Genomic DNA, 20,580 nt, shown 5'->3' with positions numbered 1-20,580 from the left:
CTGTTTCTCTGCCAAGCTGCTCATCAATAACTCCAACGTTTGTGCCCATTTACAATTTTCATTGGCACATAATTATTACAGTCGTGCTTGAAAATGACTTATTACTGCTGACAAAGGGAAAATCTGGAGAGTTCTGAACAGTCATATTATAAATTTATTAGTGACTGAAATGCATAAAATAAGAATGGTACAAATTCTTTTTCCATTAATCAATGAGGTAATATAAAGGTAGGTGGCTTTCTACTACTTTCTGACGGTGTCCAATAAATATGCTCTAATGAACTGTGAGTACAATTACTTTACATTTGAAGAACTTTCCAGCTATTGTGTAAGATGCCTGATCATTCACAAATCAGAGCATTTAAAAAGGATACTTAATCAGGGCCAGATTTGCCACGGCCCACAAAGTAACCTAGGTACTTGTCTAGGGCCTGGCGGGTCCCATGGTTGGGCCCCATGAAATCCAGCTAATCCATCACAAGGCTGGCTTCCAGTTGTAGCTGTAAATGTTTTAAGGTGTGTACATACGGTGAGATATTTACATGCGATTTTGACTATATAGTCAAAATCGCAAGGAAAGTTAGTGCAGATCGCAAGGTGAAAGTCACTTTGTGATACCGATGCGCGGTCCTGCGAGGTCGGTATCGCAAGCCTAGACAGACTGTGCAGACAAGTAAATTTTGACTATCTAGTATAAAAGTATAGTCAAATTTGACAGTTAGCCAAAATCACACAAAACCAGTATCGCAAAAACAGTCCTCTATGCTTGCGATACTGACCACAGTCCACACTGCACAGTGAGAATCGGGCATAGCCCAAATCTCACTGTGTGTATACACCTTTACAGAGGCTCAGTAACGGGGCTCAGACCAGTATTAATATCACTAATACTGGCCAGTGTTAATTTGTAGGCGAAAAGTTTGACTAAAAGTAATCGTTGATTAGTTTTATTTCTGGACTAAAAAACAGTAAGACTACAGTGGCGCACGCAGGGGGGGTTTCCGAGTACCTGGAAACCCCCCCCTGATGACCTGAGTTTAATGTTTTAGAGACGGAGACAGCTCTGTCTCCGTCTCAGCAAAAGTTGCGATCGCGATCACGGGGCAGCAACATCAGAGAGCTACATAGCTCTCTACAAACAGATTGTCTGGAGGGAGCTGCTGGCTGCGCATGCTTAACCACAGCAGCTCCCTCCTTCTTCTTAGTGTCGCATGTCTCCTGCAAGCCCCTGGGATGGTATGTACAGTATAAATGTAGTACTGTACCTTATGTCAGTGTGTGTATGTAGTATGTATGTGTGTGCGCTTGCTTGTTTATTGATGTATGTGTGTGTTATTGTCTAGGTATTTGTGAACTGTATGTATATACGAATGTGTGTTGCGTGCTATATATATATATATATATATATATATATATATATATATATAAATAGTCAATAAGTCTGGCGGCACTCAGGAGACTGTTCAACAAGTGCTTAGTTTAATGGAATAACATCCAACATCCATTCCATTAAACTAAGCACTTGTTGAACAGTCTCCTGAGTGCCGCCAGACTTCTTGACTATTATTGGATGTTTTGTCCGATGGAAGGCACCGGAGCAGATGCTGTATAAGCAAGGGGAGTGCCGGCTGCATTGACGCTTTATATATATATATATATATATATATATAAACAAAAACTTCAGCACTCACCAAAATGAGCTCACTTATCCTCACAACATCAATGAATAAATGAATAAATGATGGGGGTGTAGTTAGTGAATTGGCCAATGCATGGAAGCCTGCATACCGCTCGCCAAGGTACCCCACATTCATGCAGTTCCTACACTATCACGAAATCATAAAAATGAAAACCTGGCAACTGTATCACATAATATAACTGCAAATATGCCCACTTCTATATTTTTGAGTAGGTGGCCATGGGCTACATGCACCCCACTCATTAACTCATTAACTGTGGTTTTCTATTTGCTGGTATATATATATATATATATATATATATATATATACAGTCTCTTGTCAGCCGGCACTCAGACGGTATAAATCAGCGGGCCCTGGTGCCCCAGTCCACAATCCAAAATAGAAGTCCAAGGAGGAAACAATTAACGGCACTCGGCGGGGCAAGAAATACAACACTCAGAGATGAAGTTAGATCGACGTTTCGGGGCTGGCGCCCCTTTATCAAGACATATCATACACAGCGGTAACAGTGAACTCACCCACCTTAAGTAGCAAAGGGTCCCGGTCTCACCGTCCCGCCGCACGGCTCCCAGCCGGAAGTCCTCCTACATGACGCACTTCCTGGCCGCTGCTACACCCGGTCGTCCCAGCAACCAAGTGGCTTGCGTTCCATTGGTGTAAGTACATGCAGGAAGCATCGTCACTGGTGCTCTACAGGCGGAGCTGGAGATCTAGGAACACAAATATAACCAAAACACCACATTAAAAACGTATACATGTAAAACACACACATGCATACGTGTAACCACCCCAGCGCTAGAACAGGTAAACAGCATATTGGAATAAAAGCAACAATAGTACATAACTGTGTTCAACCTATGTGTACACCAAAGTATTAACATCACAATAGATATCACAGAGAAATATAGCTCCACAAAAAACAGCAATAAAGCAAATAAAGTTATTTTTAAAGCAAACAGTATTAGGAGAAAAATGTTAATAATGCTGTAACTGGAACAGAAAAGATATTACATCAAGCTGTTCCAGTTAATTTTGTCATTCAGACCATGGGGAACCATAGTGTTCAGCCGGAAAATCCATCTTGACTCAGCTAATAGTAACAGCTTCTGGCGATCACCCCCCCTCAAGGACATCGGGACGTGGTCAATCATGAAATATCGCAATGAGGACAAGGTATGTCCCTTATCTTTAAAGTGACGTGCCACGGGTTGATCCAGATTTTTACCTGATAAATTAATGGCAGAACGGTGTAACGCCATCCTGTCTCTAAAAGGCCTAGTTGTCTGACCTATATAATATAGGCCACACAGGCAGCATATAACATATACCACAAAATTAGATCTGCACGTCAATACATGACGGATATCATAGAATTTTTCCAAGTGAGGGTGTCTAAATTCCCTACAGGATATCATATACTTGCAGGTAGTGCAGTTACTGCAACTATAGCAGCCAGGGGGTTTAACATAGATGTTAGGTCCAATTGTTTTGCCCATGCCTGAGACGTCAGATTTAACAAGCCTATCTTTAAGTTTCCGTCCTCGTCTAAAGGCAGCCATTGGTCTAATATTGCTAAAACAAGGAAGATCTTTATCTGTTTTGATGATAGGCCACAAGGCTTGAGTTGCTCGTTTGATAATGGGGCTGGCTACTGTATAAGTACTCACCCAGGGAATAGTGTTCACACTCAGACGTGCAGTCGGTTGTAACAACTGTGATCGAGGCATATTCAGTACCTTTTCCTTTTGGGTAAACAATAGTTTAGAGTCATACCCCCGTGCAATGAACTTAACAATAAGCTCATCGAGCCTAGACGAGATCATCAAGGGGTCACTCACTACCCTTGCTATACGCTTCATCTGCGAAAGCGGCAATCCCTGTTTAAGAGCCACCGGATGATGACTATCTGCCTTGAGAAAAGTGTTCCGGTCAACATTCTTAAAATAGACATCAGTACTTATTCTACCATTGTAATCCTTACTTCAACATCCAAAAAATTCATGACTTCGGAACTGCAAGCATAAGTATACTTAATGGATGAATCTAAGCCATTGACTTCCTTCATTAAGTTCTCAAATTCTGCCATACCCCCGGTCCACAGTATGAAAATATCATCTATGTACCGGGAGTATAGCAGAATATTCTGACTTACTTCAGAGCGTTTAAGAAACATCTGTTCTTCAAAATTAAACATAAAAATGTTTGCATATGAGGGTGCCACGGCAGACCCCATCGCACAACCGCGAAGTTGCAAAAAGAACTTACTGTCAAACAAAAAATAATTTCTGAACAGGGTTAGTTTTAGTAGCTGCAAAAATAAGTCATGGCTAAAGATTTCTGGATCAAGAAAATCACTAAGAAATAAACGCATAGCCTTCACACCTTCCACATGTTTTATGGAGGTGTAGAGGCTGCATACATCTAGACAGCACATTATCGTGCCCGGCGGCACAGTCTGAAGACCAAGCAATAAATTAATAAAGCTCATAGTGTCCTTAAGAATAGCTTTCTTAAGTGGTAATAACGGCTGACGGAGACCATGGAATAAGAACCGTCAAAATCCTGGTACCCCTATGAGCAACAGCGACAGCGAATTCTTTATATCCGATTCGGATGATCCCAGCACCAGCACAAGTGTTACTTTAGGACAGGCTTCAGCAAGGGCACATCCTCAGGACGACCTGCCACCCGCAGGGGTGGCCAAAACAAAAGGGGCAAGAAATACAGACAAAAGGAAGATATGCTGATTTTCAATTTATCCAACCGGGCTCTTACTGATGCTGAAACGAGTGTATTACAGAAGGGTCTGTCTTTTGTGCCAACGAACTTACATAATGATTTCGATTGGAAGCAAGATCAGCATAAGTTGGCACGTAAACTACGACTTAAGGAATATTATCAGCATAAACCCTGTCCTTTGGCGACATCTGGACTTGATGGTTTCATACAATCCTGTTCAAGGTCTTCATTTGACCCGGCATCTAGCAACCCGTCGATCAAAACTTAACAGGTTACTTGATGAATCAGTATCCAAATTTATGGCAGCACCTGCTAAGATACAATTTAATCTATCTAAAGAAGAGTCTGCAGCCCTTAAGAATCTGGCCAAATATGAAGATATTATAATTAGGCCCGTGGATAAGGGCGGGGCCATAGTTGTCCAAAATTTGGATGACTATAAAAGAAAAATTGAGCGGCAGTTGTCTGATTCAGATGTGTATGTGCAGCTTCCTTATGATCCGACTAAGGACTACCAACATGAGTTGAGTGAAATTTTAGACTCAGCAGTTCAGAATGGCTTGATTACATCAGCCCTGCATAAGATACTACTGAAGAAGTTCCCTCGGACGCCGGTGCTGTATACGTTGCCTAAGCTACATAAGGATAGTGCCAATCCACCCGGAAGGCCGATTATATCTGCCCGAGATTCGTTGTTCCAGAATATTGCCAAACTGTTGGACTTCATCTTACAGCCGTTATTACCACTTAAGAAAGCTTTTCTTAAGGACACTACGAGCTTTATTAATTTATTGCTTGGTCTTCAGACTGTGCCGCCGGGCACGATAATGTGCTGTCTAGATGTATGCAGCCTCTACACCTCCATAAAACATGTGGAAGGTGTGGAGGCTATGCGTTTATTTCTTAGTGATTTTCTTGATCCAGAAATCTTTAGCCATGACTTATTTTTGCAGCTACTAAAACTAACCCTGTTCAGAAATTATTTTTTGTTTGACAGTAAGTTCTTTTTGCAACTTCGTGGTTGTGCGATGGGGTCTGCCGTGGCACCCTCATATGCAAACATTTTTATGTTTAATTTTGAAGAACAGATGTTTCTTAAACGCTCTAAAGTAAGTCAGAATATTCTGCTATACTCCCGGTACATAGATGATATTTTCATACTGTGGACCGGGGGTATGGCAGAATTTGAGAACTTAATGAAGGAAGTCAATGGCTTAGATTCATCCATTAAGTATACTTATGCTTGCAGTTCCGAAGTCATGAATTTTTTGGATGTTGAAGTAAGGATTACAATGGTAGAATAAGTACTGATGTCTATTTTAAGAATGTTGACCGGAACACTTTTCTCAAGGCAGATAGTCATCATCCGGTGGCTCTTAAACAGGGATTGCCGCTTTCGCAGATGAAGCGTATAGCAAGGGTAGTGAGTGACCCCTTGATGATCTCGTCTAGGCTCGATGAGCTTATTGTTAAGTTCATTGCACGGGGGTATGACTCTAAACTATTGTTTACCCAAAAGGAAAAGGTATTGAATATGCCTCGATCACAGTTGTTACAAACGACTGCACGTCGGAGTGTGAACACTAGTCCCTGGGTGAGTACTTATACAGTAGCCAGCCCCATTATCAAACGAGCAACTCAAGCCTTGTGGCCTATCATCAAAACAGATAAAGATCTTCCTTGTTTTAGCAATATTAGACCAATGGCTGCCTTTAGACGAGGACGGAACCTTAAAGATAGGCTTGTTAAATCTGACGTCTCAGGCATGGGCAAAACAATTGGAACTAACATCTATGTTAAACCCCTTGGCTGCTATAGTTGCAGTAACTGCACTACCTGCAAGTATATGATATCCTGTAGGTAAATTTAGACACCCTCACTTGGAAAAATTCTATGATATCCGTCATGTATTGACGTGCAGATCTAATTTTGTGGTATATGTTATATGCTGCCCGTGTGGCCTATATTATATAGGTCAGACAACTAGGCCTTTTAGAGACAGGATGGCGTTACACCGTTCTGCCATTCATTTATCAGGTAAAAATCTGGATCAACCCGTGGCACGTCACTTTAAAGATAAGGGACATACCTTGTCCTCATTGCGATATTTCATGATTGACCACGTCCCGATGTCCTTGAGGGGGGGTGATCGCCAGAAGCTGTTACTATTAGCTGAGTCAAGATGGATTTTCCGGCTGAACACTATGGTTCCCCATGGTCTGAATGACAAAATTAACTGGAACAGCTTGATGTAATATCTTTTCTGTTCCAGTTACAGCATTATTAACATTTTTCTCCTAATACTGTTTGCTTTAAAAATAACTTTATTTACTTTATTGTTGTTTTTTGTGGAGCTATATCTCTCTGTGATATCTATTGTGATGTTAATACTTTGGTGTACACATAGGTTGAACACAGTTATGTACTATTGTTGCTTTTATTCCAATATGCTGTTTACCTGTTCTAGCGCTGGGGTGGTTACACGTATGCATGTGTGTGTTTTACATGTATACGTTTTTAATTGATACATCCCTGCGATGTAGTCAATTATCGCAGTGCGAGTTTGGGTGATTTTATCAACTGTCATCCGCATCCTGGATGCGAATGGTGATAAATAGGCCACTAAATCTTGACTAAAGCTAAGCAAAAAAAAGTGACTATGACTAAAACTAAATTTAAAAACCATGTCAAAATTAACACTGGAAGCAGGGTTTTACATATTTCAACAATAATTATGTGTTCTAGATATTTGCAGAAAATATGCTGCTGTGAAGGAAATGTGATTGTGCATTGCACTTATTTGTTCTGATAAACTTAAGGCATGCATTTGTATATGATATATTGCAGTACTATGGTAAGTCAGACTTAGTATGTAACACATTCTCAGCCTACTGAGGCTAGGTTACTAAATACATAATTAAAAGTATGCAAATTTGTCAATGGAATTTTAGAGAGATATAATTCAGCAAAATCCATTACACTAAAACACTGACTACAATTAGACTAAAATGAAAACAAAGGCCACTGACTAAATCTTGATTAAAACAAAGAAAAAAAAAAGAAATCAAAATGTGATTTTAAATCAACTACAATTTTAATTAAACAACTAAGGGGTATATTTATTAAAGTGAAGGTTTTTAGAAGTGAAGATGTTACCCATAGCAACCAATCAGATTCTAGCTATTATCTTCTAAAAGGTGCTAGATAAATGTTAAATACAATCTGATTGGTTGCAATGGACAACAACTCCACTTCTAAAAATCCACGCTTTAGTAAATATACCCTTAAGACAAAAATTAAATATAAAATCCTTGCAAAATAAACACTGATGCTGGCAACTGGCTCCATTACTGTGCCTCTGCAAAACATTCCAAGAGGAGCCCTGCGTGACGTCATTACATCACGTGGACCTTCCCCACACTCCCAGAGCTCCAATGTCTGCACTCTGCAGTGCATCACGGTTTCTGCCACCCTGCACAGCACCTCTGGGCTGGCAGTAAATGAAATGAGGGGAGTGGAGGGACAGAGAGAGGCAGCGCTGACTGAGGATCAGCATAAGGAGGACTGGTGGTGAGGTGGCAAGGAAGGCAGCAGCAGCACTGTGCAGGCAGGTAACTAAACTAAATACATCTTTTACTAGTACATAATGGACGATGATTCATTTATCAATTATGTTTTATGGTATTGTCTGTGCTCAGGTCACTTGTAATATACTTGTTCTATAATTTTTATGACAAGTATATTACAAGTAACTTGAGCACAAACAATAACATAAAAAATAATTGATAAATGAATCATCATCCATTATGTTGATGTCGGTGGTGTCTGCAGATGTAAATGCCTATATGACTCCTTCTAAGGTGTCATAACGTCTAACTTAGGGTTAGGGCATTAGGGTTATCTTAGGGGCTTGGGATAGGATATGAGGGTTGTTGTAGCCATTTGGGTTAGGCTATTAGGGATAGGGTGTTAGGGCTCTTGTAGCGGTTTGGGTTAAGGTATTAGGGATAGGGTGTTAGGGCTCTTGTAGCGGTTTGGGTTAAGGTATTAGGGATAGGGTATTAGGGCTGTTGTAGCGGTTTGGGTTAAGGTATTAGGGATAGGGTGTTAGGGCTCTTGTAGCGGTTTGGGTTAAGGTATTAGGGATAGGGTGTTAGGGATAAGGTATTAGGGATAGGGTATTAGGGATAGGGTATTAGGGATAGGGTATTAGGGATAAGGTATTAGGGATAGGGTATTAGGGATAGGGTATTAGGGCTGTTGTAGCGGTTTGGGTTAGGGTATTAGGGATAGGGTATTAGGGATAGGGTATTAGGGATAGGGTATTAGGGATAGGGTATTAGGGATAGGGTATTAGGGATAAGGTATTAGGGATAGGGTATTCGGGATAGGGTATTAGGGATAAGGTATTAGGGATAGGGTATTCGGGATAGGGTATTCAGGTAGGTTTAGCGGGATGCCTTAGGCCTTAGGATATTAGGGTTAGAGGATACAGTTACGGTGAGATTTGGGGTTAGGGTTGTTAGGGTCAGGATTACAGTAGTGATGTGTGTCATGCCTGTTTTCAGTGCATATTTCTGCCTTCAGCTGAGATCATGCACTTAGAGAAACATGGCGTCAGCGTCTCTACTGCGTGACCATTGACTCGCTCAGGGAGTAGTTGTTCCTCATTTCTGTGTAGATGCTACATATGTGTATGCAGTCGCTGTGGACTTTGCGATGGCTCCAGTGAGTGTCTCTGTTTTTCTCTGGGCGAGGTCTTCATTTATGATACCTAGCACGTCTGGAGGCTTAAAATGTAATTGTGCTAGTGTGCAGGGCTGTCTTAACAGCAGTGTTGGCCCCTGGGCACAGCAATGCACTGGGGCCCCTACCCATCCTCTAGCGGTAGGGGTGAGGGTGCTATCAGTGGCAGCTTTGATGTCCTGTGGGCGGTAGGGTGTGTTCTATCTTCCACTCAGCATGTAGGACCTGGAGGAATAATCTCTGCTAATTACTCCTTTACTGCACATGGGGTAGGAGGCAGAACACTAAACTATAGAAGGGGGCAATGGGTTGAATGAAGTGGCCCGGGTACATGACTTCCAGGGTGGTAGGGGGTGATTAATACATAGGGGAGGGGTCGATAGTGGAGTGGGTTTAATATTCATCATTTTCTGGTGAGAGGTCAGCTTGCTTGACTGCAGATATCTTAAGTCCCTGGAAATAGATTTCTTAGCTTTGAATGGGATAAAAAACTACAGAGCCCCACCTTTCAGGAGGTTCTGGGGACTTGGAGATCAGAGTTCAGGAGCCTGAGCAACCCACCAGTGTCAGCCTTCTCTTACTGTTCTGCTAGTGTGCGGTCTGTGTGCCCGTCATGCACCCTCAGTGTCAGCCTACGCTTACTGTTCTGCTAGTGTGCGTTCTGTGTGCCCGTCATGCACCCTCAGTGTCAGCCTTCTCTTACTGTTCTGCTAGTGTGCGGTCTGTGTGCCGGTCATGCACCCTCAGTGTCAACCTTCTCTTACTGTTCTGCTAGTGTGCGGTCTGTGTGCCCGTCATGCACCCTCAGTGTCAGCCTTCTCTTACTGTTCTGCTAGTGTGCGGTCTGTGTGCCGGTCATGCACCCTCAGTGTCAGCCTTCTCTTACTGTTCTGCTAGTGTGCGGTCTGTGTGCCCGTCATGCACCCTCAGTGTCAGCCTTCTCTTACTGTTCTGCTAGTGTGCGGTCTGTGTGCCCGTCATGCACCCTCAGTGTCAGCCTTCTCTTATTGTTCTGCTAGTGTGCGGTCTGTGTGCCCGTCATGCACCCTCAGTGTCAGCCTACGCTTACTGTTCTGCTAGTGTGCGGTCTGTGTGCCCGTCATGCACCCTCAGTGTCAGCCTACGCTTACTGTTCTGCTAGTGTGCGGTCTGTGTGCCGGTCATGCACCCTCAGTGTCAGCCTTCTCTTACTGTTCTGCTAGTGTGCGGTCTGTGTGCCCGTCATGCACCCTCAGTGTCAGCCTTCTCTTACTGTTCTGCTAGTGTGCGGTCTGTGTGCCAGTCATGCACCCTCAGTGTCAGCCTACTCTTACTGTTCTGCTAGTGTGCGGTCTGTGTGCCGGTCATGCACCCTCAGTGTCAGCCTTCTCTTACTGTTCTGCTAGTGTGCGGTCTGTGTGCCCGTCATGCACCCTCAGTGTCAGCCTTCTCTTACTGTTCTGCTAGTGTGCGGTCTGTGTGCCGGTCATGCACCCTCAGTGTCAGCCTACGCTTACTGTTCTGCTAGTGTGCGGTCTGTATGCCCGTCATGCACCCTCAGTGTCAGCCTTCTCTTACTGTTCTGCTAGTGTGCGGTCTGTGTGCCAGTCACACCCTCTCAGTGTCAGCCTACGCTTACTGTTCTGCTAGTGTGCGTTCTGTGTGCCCGTCATGCACCCTCAGTGTCAGCCTTCTCTTACTGTTCTGCTAGTGTGCGGTCTGTGTGCCAGTCACACCCTCTCAGTGTCAGCCTACGCTTACTGTTCTGCTAGTGTGCGTTCTGTGTGCCGGTCATGCACCCTCAGTGTCAGCCTTCTCTTACTGTTCTGCTAGTGTGCGGTCTGTGTGCCGGTCATGCACCCTCAGTGTCAGCCTTCTCTTACTGTTCTGCTAGTGTGCGGTCTGTGTGCCCGTCATGCACCCTCAGTGTCAGCCTTCTCTTACTGTTCTGCTAGTGTGCGGTCTGTGTGCCCGTCATGCACCCTCAGTGTCAGCCTTCTCTTATTGTTCTGCTAGTGTGCGGTCTGTGTGCCCGTCATGCACCCTCAGTGTCAGCCTACGCTTACTGTTCTGCTAGTGTGCGTTCTGTGTGCCCGTCATGCACCCTCAGTGTCAGCCTACTCTTACTGTTCTGCTAGTGCGCGGTCTGTGTGCCAGTCATGCACCCTCAGTGTCAGCCTACTCTTAGTGTTCTGCTAGTGTGCGGTCTGTGTGCCGGTCATGCACCCTCAGTGTCAGCCTTCTCTTACTGTTCTGCTAGTGTGCGGTCTGTGTGCCCGTCATGCACCCTCAGTGTCAGCCTTCTCTTACTGTTCTGCTAGTGTGCGGTCTGTGTGCCAGTCATGCACCCTCAGTGTCAGCCTACTCTTACTGTTCTGCTAGTGTGCGGTCTGTGTGCCGGTCATGCACCCTCAGTGTCAGCCTTCTCTTACTGTTCTGCTAGTGTGCGGTCTGTGTGCCCGTCATGCACCCTCAGTGTCAGCCTACTCTTACTGTTCTGCTAGTGTGCGGTCTGTGTGCCGGTCATGCACCCTCAGTGTCAGCCTACGCTTACTGTTCTGCTAGTGTGCGGTCTGTATGCCCGTCATGCACCCTCAGTGTCAGCCTTCTCTTACTGTTCTGCTAGTGTGCGGTCTGTGTGCCAGTCATGCACCCTCAGTGTCAGCCTACTCTTACTGTTCTGCTAGTGTGCGGTCTGTGTGCCGGTCATGCACCCTCAGTATCAGCCTTCTCTTACTGTTCTGCTAGTGTGCGGTCTGTGTGCCAGTCATGCACCCTCAGTGTCAGCCTTCTCTTACTGTTCTGCTAGTGTGCGGTCTGTGTGCCGGTCATGCACCCTCAGTGTCAGCCTACGCTTACTGTTCTGCTAGTGTGCGTTCTGTGTGCCCGTCATGCACCCTCAGTGTCAGCCTTCTCTTACTGTTCTGCTAGTGTGCGTTCTGTGTGCCCGTCATGCACCCTCAGTGTCAGCCTACGCTTACTGTTCTGCTAGTGTGCGTTCTGTGTGCCCGTCATGCACCCTCAGTGTCAGCCTACGCTTACTGTTCTGCTAGTGTGCGGTCTGTGTGCCGGTCATGCACCCTCAGTGTCAGCCTTCTCTTACTGTTCTGCTAGTGTGCGGTCTGTGTGCCAGTCATGCACCCTCAGTGTCAGCCTACTCTTACTGTTCTGCTAGTGTGCGGTCTGTGTGCCGGTCATGCACCCTCAGTGTCAGCCTTCTCTTACTGTTCTGCTAGTGTGCGTTCTGTGTGCCGGTCATGCACCCTCAGTGTCAGCCTACGCTTAGTGTTCTGCTAGTGTGCGTTCTGTGTGCCCGTCATGCACCCTCAGTGTCAGCCTTCTCTTACTGTTCTGCTAGTGTGCGGTCTGTATGCCCGTCATGCACCCTCAGTGTCAGCCTTCTCTTACTGTTCTGCTAGTGTGCGGTCTGTGTGCCCGTCATGCACCCTCAGTGTCAGCCTACTCTTACTGTTCTGCTAGTGTGCGGTCTGTGTGCCCGTCATGCACCCTCAGTGTCAGCCTTCTCTTATTGTTCTGCTAGTGTGCGGTCTGTGTGCCCGTCATGCACCCTCAGTGTCAGCCTACGCTTACTGTTCTGCTAGTGTGCGGTCTGTGTGCCCGTCATGCACCCTCAGTGTCAGCCTACGCTTACTGTTCTGCTAGTGTGCGGTCTGTGTGCCGGTCATGCACCCTCAGTGTCAGCCTACTCTTACTGTTCTGCTAGTGTGCGGTCTGTGTGCCAGTCATGCACCCTCAGTGTCAGCCTACTCTTACTGTTCTGCTAGTGTGCGGTCTGTGTGCCGGTCATGCACCCTCAGTGTCAGCCTTCTCTTACTGTTCTGCTAGTGTGCGGTCTGTGTGCCCGTCATGCACCCTCAGTGTCAGCCTTCTCTTACTGTTCTGCTAGTGTGCGGTCTGTGTGCCGGTCATGCACCCTCAGTGTCAGCCTACGCTTACTGTTCTGCTAGTGTGCGGTCTGTGTGCCAGTCATGCACCCTCAGTGTCAGCCTTCTCTTACTGTTCTGCTAGTGTGCGGTCTGTGTGCCAGTCACACCCTCTCAGTGTCAGCCTACGCTTACTGTTCTGCTAGTGTGCGTTCTGTGTGCCCGTCATGCACCCTCAGTGTCAGCCTTCTCTTACTGTTCTGCTAGTGTGCGGTCTGTGTGCCAGTCACACCCTCTCAGTGTCAGCCTACGCTTACTGTTCTGCTAGTGTGCGTTCTGTGTGCCGGTCATGCACCCTCAGTGTCAGCCTTCTCTTACTGTTCTGCTAGTGTGCGGTCTGTGTGCCGGTCATGCACCCTCAGTGTCAGCCTTCTCTTACTGTTCTGCTAGTGTGCGGTCTGTGTGCCCGTCATGCACCCTCAGTGTCAGCCTTCTCTTACTGTTCTGCTAGTGTGCGGTCTGTGTGCCCGTCATGCACCCTCAGTGTCAGCCTTCTCTTATTGTTCTGCTAGTGTGCGGTCTGTGTGCCCGTCATGCACCCTCAGTGTCAGCCTACGCTTACTGTTCTGCTAGTGTGCGTTCTGTGTGCCCGTCATGCACCCTCAGTGTCAGCCTACTCTTACTGTTCTGCTAGTGTGCGGTCTGTGTGCCAGTCATGCACCCCCAGTGTCAGCCTACTCTTAGTGTTCTGCTAGTGTGCGGTCTGTGTGCCGGTCATGCACCCTCAGTGTCAGCCTTCTCTTACTGTTCTGCTAGTGTGCGGTCTGTGTGCCCGTCATGCACCCTCAGTGTCAGCCTTCTCTTACTGTTCTGCTAGTGTGCGGTCTGTGTGCCAGTCATGCACCCTCAGTGTCAGCCTACTCTTACTGTTCTGCTAGTGTGCGGTCTGTGTGCCGGTCATGCACCCTCAGTGTCAGCCTTCTCTTACTGTTCTGCTAGTGTGCGGTCTGTGTGCCCGTCATGCACCCTCAGTGTCAGCCTTCTCTTACTGTTCTGCTAGTGTGCGGTCTGTGTGCCGGTCATGCACCCTCAGTGTCAGCCTTCTCTTACTGTTCTGCTAGTGTGCGGTCTGTGTGCCCGTCATGCACCCTCAGTGTCAGCCTACGCTTACTGTTCTGCTAGTGTGCGGTCTGTATGCCCGTCATGCACCCTCAGTGTCAGCCTTCTCTTACTGTTCTGCTAGTGTGCGGTCTGTGTGCCAGTCATGCACCCTCAGTGTCAGCCTACTCTTACTGTTCTGCTAGTGTGCGGTCTGTGTGCCGGTCATGCACCCTCAGTGTCAGCCTTCTCTTACTGTTCTGCTAGTGTGCGTTCTGTGTGCCCGTCATGCACCCTCAGTGTCAGCCTACGCTTACTGTTCTGCTAGTGTGCGTTCTGTGTGCCCGTCATGCACCCTCAGTGTCAGCCTTCTCTTACTGTTCTGCTAGTGTGCGGTCTGTGTGCCCGTCATGCACCCTCAGTGTCAGCCTTCTCTTACTGTTCTGCTAGTGTGCGGTCTGTGTGCCAGTCATGCACCCTCAGTGTCAGCCTACTCTTACTGTTCTGCTAGTGTGCGGTCTGTGTGCCGGTCATGCACCCTCAGTGTCAGCCTTCTCTTACTGTTCTGCTAGTGTGCGGTCTGTGTGCCAGTCATGCACCCTCAGTGTCAGCCTACTCTTACTGTTCTGCTAGTGTGCGGTCTGTGTGCCGGTCATGCACCCTCAGTGTCAGCCTTCTCTTACTGTTCTGCTAGTGTGCGTTCTGTGTGCCCGTCATGCACCCTCAGTGTCAGCCTTCTCTTACTGTTCTGCTAGTGTGCGGTCTGTATGCCCGTCATGCACCCTCAGTGTCAGCCTTCTCTTACTGTTCTGCTAGTGTGCGGTCTGTGTGCCCGTCATGCACCCTCAGTGTCAGCCTTCTCTTACTGTTCTGCTAGTGTGCGGTCTGTGTGCCGGTCATGCACCCTCAGTGTCAGCCTACTCTTACTGTTCTGCTAGTGTGCGGTCTGTGTGCCCGTCATGCACCCTCAGTGTCAGCCTACGCTTACTGTTCTGCTAGTGTGCGGTCTGTGTGCCAGTCATGCACCCTCAGTGTCAGCCTACTCTTACTGTTCTGCTAGTGTGCGGTCTGTGTGCCCGTCATGCACCCTCAGTGTCAGCCTTCTCTTACTGTTCTGCTAGTGTGCGGTCTGTGTGCCAGTCATGCACCCTCAGTGTCAGCCTACTCTTACTGTTCTGCTAGTGTGCGGTCTGTGTGCCGGTCATGCACCCTCAGTGTCAGCCTTCTCTTACTGTTCTGCTAGTGTGCGGTCTGTGTGCCAGTCATGCACCCTCAGTGTCAGCCTACTCTTACTGTTCTGCTAGTGTGCGGTCTGTGTGCCCGTCATGCACCCTCAGTGTCAGCCTTCTCTTACTGTTCTGCTAGTGTGCGGTCTGTGTGCCCGTCATGCACCCTCAGTGTCAGCCTTCTCTTATTGTTCTGCTAGTGTGCGGTCTGTGTGCCCGTCATGCACCCTCAGTGTCAGCCTACGCTTACTGTTCTGCTAGTGTGCGTTCTGTGTGCCCGTCATGCACCCTCAGTGTCAGCCTACTCTTACTGTTCTGCTAGTGTGCGGTCTGTGTGCCGGTCATGCACCCTCAGTGTCAGCCTTCTCTTACTGTTCTGCTAGTGTGCGTTCTGTGTGCCGGTCATGCACCCTCAGTGTCAGCCTACGCTTAGTGTTCTGCTAGTGTGCGTTCTGTGTGCCCGTCATGCACCCTCAGTGTCAGCCTTCTCTTACTGTTCTGCTAGTGTGCGGTCTGTATGCCCGTCATGCACCCTCAGTGTCAGCCTTCTCTTACTGTTCTGCTAGTGTGCGGTCTGTGTGCCCGTCATGCACCCTCAGTGTCAGCCTACTCTTACTGTTCTGCTAGTGTGCGGTCTGTGTGCCCGTCATGCACCCTCAGTGTCAGCCTTCTCTTATTGTTCTGCTAGTGTGCGGTCTGTGTGCCCGTCATGCACCCTCAGTGTCAGCCTACGCTTACTGTTCTGCTAGTGTGCGGTCTGTGTGCCCGTCATGCACCCTCAGTGTCAGCCTACGCTTACTGTTCTGCTAGTGTGCGGTCTGTGTGCCGGTCATGCACCCTCAGTGTCAGCCTACTCTTACTGTTCTGCTAGTGTGCGGTCTGTGTGCCAGTCATGCACCCTCAGTGTCAGCCTTCTCTTACTGTTCTGCTAGTGTGCGGTCTGTGTGCCCGTCATGCACCCTCAGTGTCAGCCTTCTCTTACTGTTCTGCTAGTGTGCGGTCTGTGTGCCGGTCATGCACCCTCAGTGTCAGCCTACGCTTACTGTTCTGCTAGTGTGCGGTCTGTGTGCCAGTCATGCACCCTCAGTGTCAGCCTTCTCTTACTGTTCTGCTAGTGTGCGGTCTGTGTGCCAGTCACACCCTCTCAGTGTCAGCCTACGCTTACTGTTCTGCTAGTGTGCGTTCTGTGTGCCCGTCATGCACCCTCAGTGTCAGCCTTCTCTTACTGTTCTGCTAGTGTGCGGTCTGTGTGCCAGTCACACCCTCTCAGTGTCAGCCTACGCTTACTGTTCTGCTAGTGTGCGTTCTGTGTGCCGGTCATGCACCCTCAGTGTCAGCCTTCTCTTACTGTTCTGCTAGTGTGCGGTCTGTGTGCCGGTCATGCACCCTCAGTGTCAGCCTTCTCTTACTGTTCTGCTAGTGTGCGGTCTGTGTGCCCGTCATGCACCCTCAGTGTCAGCCTTCTCTTACTGTTCTGCTAGTGTGCGGTCTGTGTGCCCGTCATGCACCCTCAGTGTCAGCCTTCTCTTATTGTTCTGCTAGTGTGCGGTCTGTGTGCCCGTCATGCACCCTCAGTGTCAGCCTACGCTTACTGTTCTGCTAGTGTGCGTTCTGTGTGCCCGTCATGCACCCTCAGTGTCAGCCTACTCTTACTGTTCTGCTAGTGTGCGGTCTGTGTGCCAGTCATGCACCCCCAGTGTCAGCCTACTCTTAGTGTTCTGCTAGTGTGCGGTCTGTGTGCCGGTCATGCACCCTCAGTGTCAGCCTTCTCTTACTGTTCTGCTAGTGTGCGGTCTGTGTGCCCGTCATGCACCCTCAGTGTCAGCCTTCTCTTACTGTTCTGCTAGTGTGCGGTCTGTGTGCCAGTCATGCACCCTCAGTGTCAGCCTACTCTTACTGTTCTGCTAGTGTGCGGTCTGTGTGCCGGTCATGCACCCTCAGTGTCAGCCTTCTCTTACTGTTCTGCTAGTGTGCGGTCTGTGTGCCCGTCATGCACCCTCAGTGTCAGCCTTCTCTTACTGTTCTGCTAGTGTGCGGTCTGTGTGCCGGTCATGCACCCTCAGTGTCAGCCTTCTCTTACTGTTCTGCTAGTGTGCGGTCTGTGTGCCCGTCATGCACCCTCAGTGTCAGCCTACGCTTACTGTTCTGCTAGTGTGCGGTCTGTATGCCCGTCATGCACCCTCAGTGTCAGCCTTCTCTTACTGTTCTGCTAGTGTGCGGTCTGTGTGCCAGTCATGCACCCTCAGTGTCAGCCTACTCTTACTGTTCTGCTAGTGTGCGGTCTGTGTGCCGGTCATGCACCCTCAGTGTCAGCCTTCTCTTACTGTTCTGCTAGTGTGCGTTCTGTGTGCCCGTCATGCACCCTCAGTGTCAGCCTACGCTTACTGTTCTGCTAGTGTGCGTTCTGTGTGCCCGTCATGCACCCTCAGTGTCAGCCTTCTCTTACTGTTCTGCTAGTGTGCGGTCTGTGTGCCCGTCATGCACCCTCAGTGTCAGCCTTCTCTTACTGTTCTGCTAGTGTGCGGTCTGTGTGCCAGTCATGCACCCTCAGTGTCAGCCTACTCTTACTGTTCTGCTAGTGTGCGGTCTGTGTGCCGGTCATGCACCCTCAGTGTCAGCCTTCTCTTACTGTTCTGCTAGTGTGCGGTCTGTGTGCCAGTCATGCACCCTCAGTGTCAGCCTACTCTTACTGTTCTGCTAGTGTGCGGTCTGTGTGCCGGTCATGCACCCTCAGTGTCAGCCTTCTCTTACTGTTCTGCTAGTGTGCGTTCTGTGTGCCCGTCATGCACCCTCAGTGTCAGCCTTCTCTTACTGTTCTGCTAGTGTGCGGTCTGTATGCCCGTCATGCACCCTCAGTGTCAGCCTTCTCTTACTGTTCTGCTAGTGTGCGGTCTGTGTGCCCGTCATGCACCCTCAGTGTCAGCCTTCTCTTACTGTTCTGCTAGTGTGCGGTCTGTGTGCCGGTCATGCACCCTCAGTGTCAGCCTACTCTTACTGTTCTGCTAGTGTGCGGTCTGTGTGCCCGTCATGCACCCTCAGTGTCAGCCTACGCTTACTGTTCTGCTAGTGTGCGGTCTGTGTGCCAGTCATGCACCCTCAGTGTCAGCCTACTCTTACTGTTCTGCTAGTGTGCGGTCTGTGTGCCGGTCATGCACCCTCAGTGTCAGCCTACGCTTACTGTTCTGCTAGTGTGCGTTCTGTGTGCCCGTCATGCACCCTCAGTGTCAGCCTTCTCTTACTGTTCTGCTAGTGTGCGTTCTGTGTGCCCGTCATGCACCCTCAGTGTCAGCCTACGCTTACTGTTCTGCTAGTGTGCGGTCTGTGTGCCAGTCACACCCTCTCAGTATCAGCCTTCTCTTACTGTTCTGCTAGTGTGCGGTCTGTGTGCCAGTCATGCCCCCTCAGTGTCAGCCTACGCTTACTGTTCTGCTGGTGTGCGGTCTGTGTGCCCGTCATGCACCCTCAGTGTCAGCCTACTCTTACTGTTCTGCTATTGTGCAGTCTGTGCGCCAGTCATGCGCCCTCAGTTTCAGCCTTCTCTTACTGTTCGGTCTGTGTGCCAGTCATGCCCCCTCAGTGTCAGCCTACTCTTACTGTTCTGCTAGTGTGCGGTCTGTGTGCCAGTCATGCCCCCTCAGTGTCAGCCTACTCTTACTGTTCTGCTAGTGTGCGGTCTGTGTGCCAGTCATGCACCCTCAGTGTCAGCCTACTCTTACTGTTCTGCTAGTGTGCGGTCTGTGTGCCAGTCATGCACCCTCAGTGTCAGCCTACGCTTACTGTTCTGCTAGTGTGCGGTCTGTGTGCCAGTCATGCACCCTCAGTGTCAGCCTACTCTTAGTGTTCTGCTAGTGTGCGGTCTGTGTGCCAGTCATGCACCCTCAGTGTCAGCCTACTCTTAGTGTTCTGCTAGTATGCAGCCTGTGTGCCAGTTACATTGCGGACGCATCAAATTAAGATTGACCCGTGTCAGACGGTCTGCCGCCAAATTAACCCTGGTGTGTGTGTGTGTGTGGTTGGTAAGAAATATACAATGTAAGCTCTCATGGGGCAGGGACTGAAGTGAAAGGCGAAATATTCTCTGTAAAGTGATGCAGAATATGTGTGCGCTATATAAATAACTGATAATAAACAAATATTGGCTTCATTGGGAAGGTGCGTGGCCACAGAATACTACCAATTCACATTACACTGCACAGCAGTGTCCGTTATACACATTACACTGCACAGCAGTATACATAATACACGTTATGCCACACAGTAGAACCCCTTATACACATTATGCCACACAGCTCACTAGAGTTAAGCCCCTTATACACATTACACCATGGTAGAGCCGCTATGGAAGCAGCTGAATATAACTATTTACTTGTTTAATTCAAATAAATTAAAAACAGTATATATGCCCTGACTGACCTATGCTCACAACCCCCCAATTCCTCACTGAAAATAAAGCCTCAAATGTGACCCCCCCATAGACCTGATAAAACCGCCAATCTCAAAAAGAAAATAATGCCCCAAAACCGACCCCCCCATTTCTGATAATCTCCCAATGCCTCAAATAAAATTATACCCCAAATGTGACCCTGCCACAGACCTGAAACCCTCCCAAACTTTCAATGAAAACAATGCACCAAGATTGCCTTTTTCGGCACCCTCGCTACACCCCTGTGTGGAGGAAAGACTTTGACAGACAGTAAAGTTGAATTTATGCTTTTGGCTCCAAGGACACCCCCTCTTCCTTACTGCAAAGGTCTCATCCTGTATGGCAGGCTTTTTCAACCAGTGTGCCGTGGCCAGTTGCAAGGCACACTAGTGTGCCGCGACCAGTTGCAAGGTGTGCCGCGGAGCCAGAGCAGCTTCCTGCACCTTCAGAGTGAACTTCTTAGAGGATCAGTCGTGCTCCGGCCGTGACCTATGCCTTGAAAACGGTGTGATATTATAGGTCACGACCGCCGCGTCTCACCACCCAGCCAGCCCACCTGCCTGCACACACATCTTCCAGTTCCTGCCTGCATACACCGCTTTCCTTGCCCACCCATATCCACACCTGCCCGACCGCCCGCTGCTCAGTATTCGCAGCACTCCACTATGAACAGCCCCCGCCACTGAGGGACAGGGAGGACGACAGCTGATAATATTTGTTATTTTATTTCTCCTGTGGAGAACAATAGGATTTCAATAGGCTTTATGTGGGGAGAATAAGAATTT

The sequence above is a fragment of the Pseudophryne corroboree genome, chromosome 12, assembly GCF_028390025.1.
Source record: "Pseudophryne corroboree isolate aPseCor3 chromosome 12, aPseCor3.hap2, whole genome shotgun sequence".
NCBI classification, from domain to species: domain Eukaryota; kingdom Metazoa; phylum Chordata; class Amphibia; order Anura; family Myobatrachidae; genus Pseudophryne; species Pseudophryne corroboree.
This window is presented reverse-complemented; position numbering follows the sequence as displayed.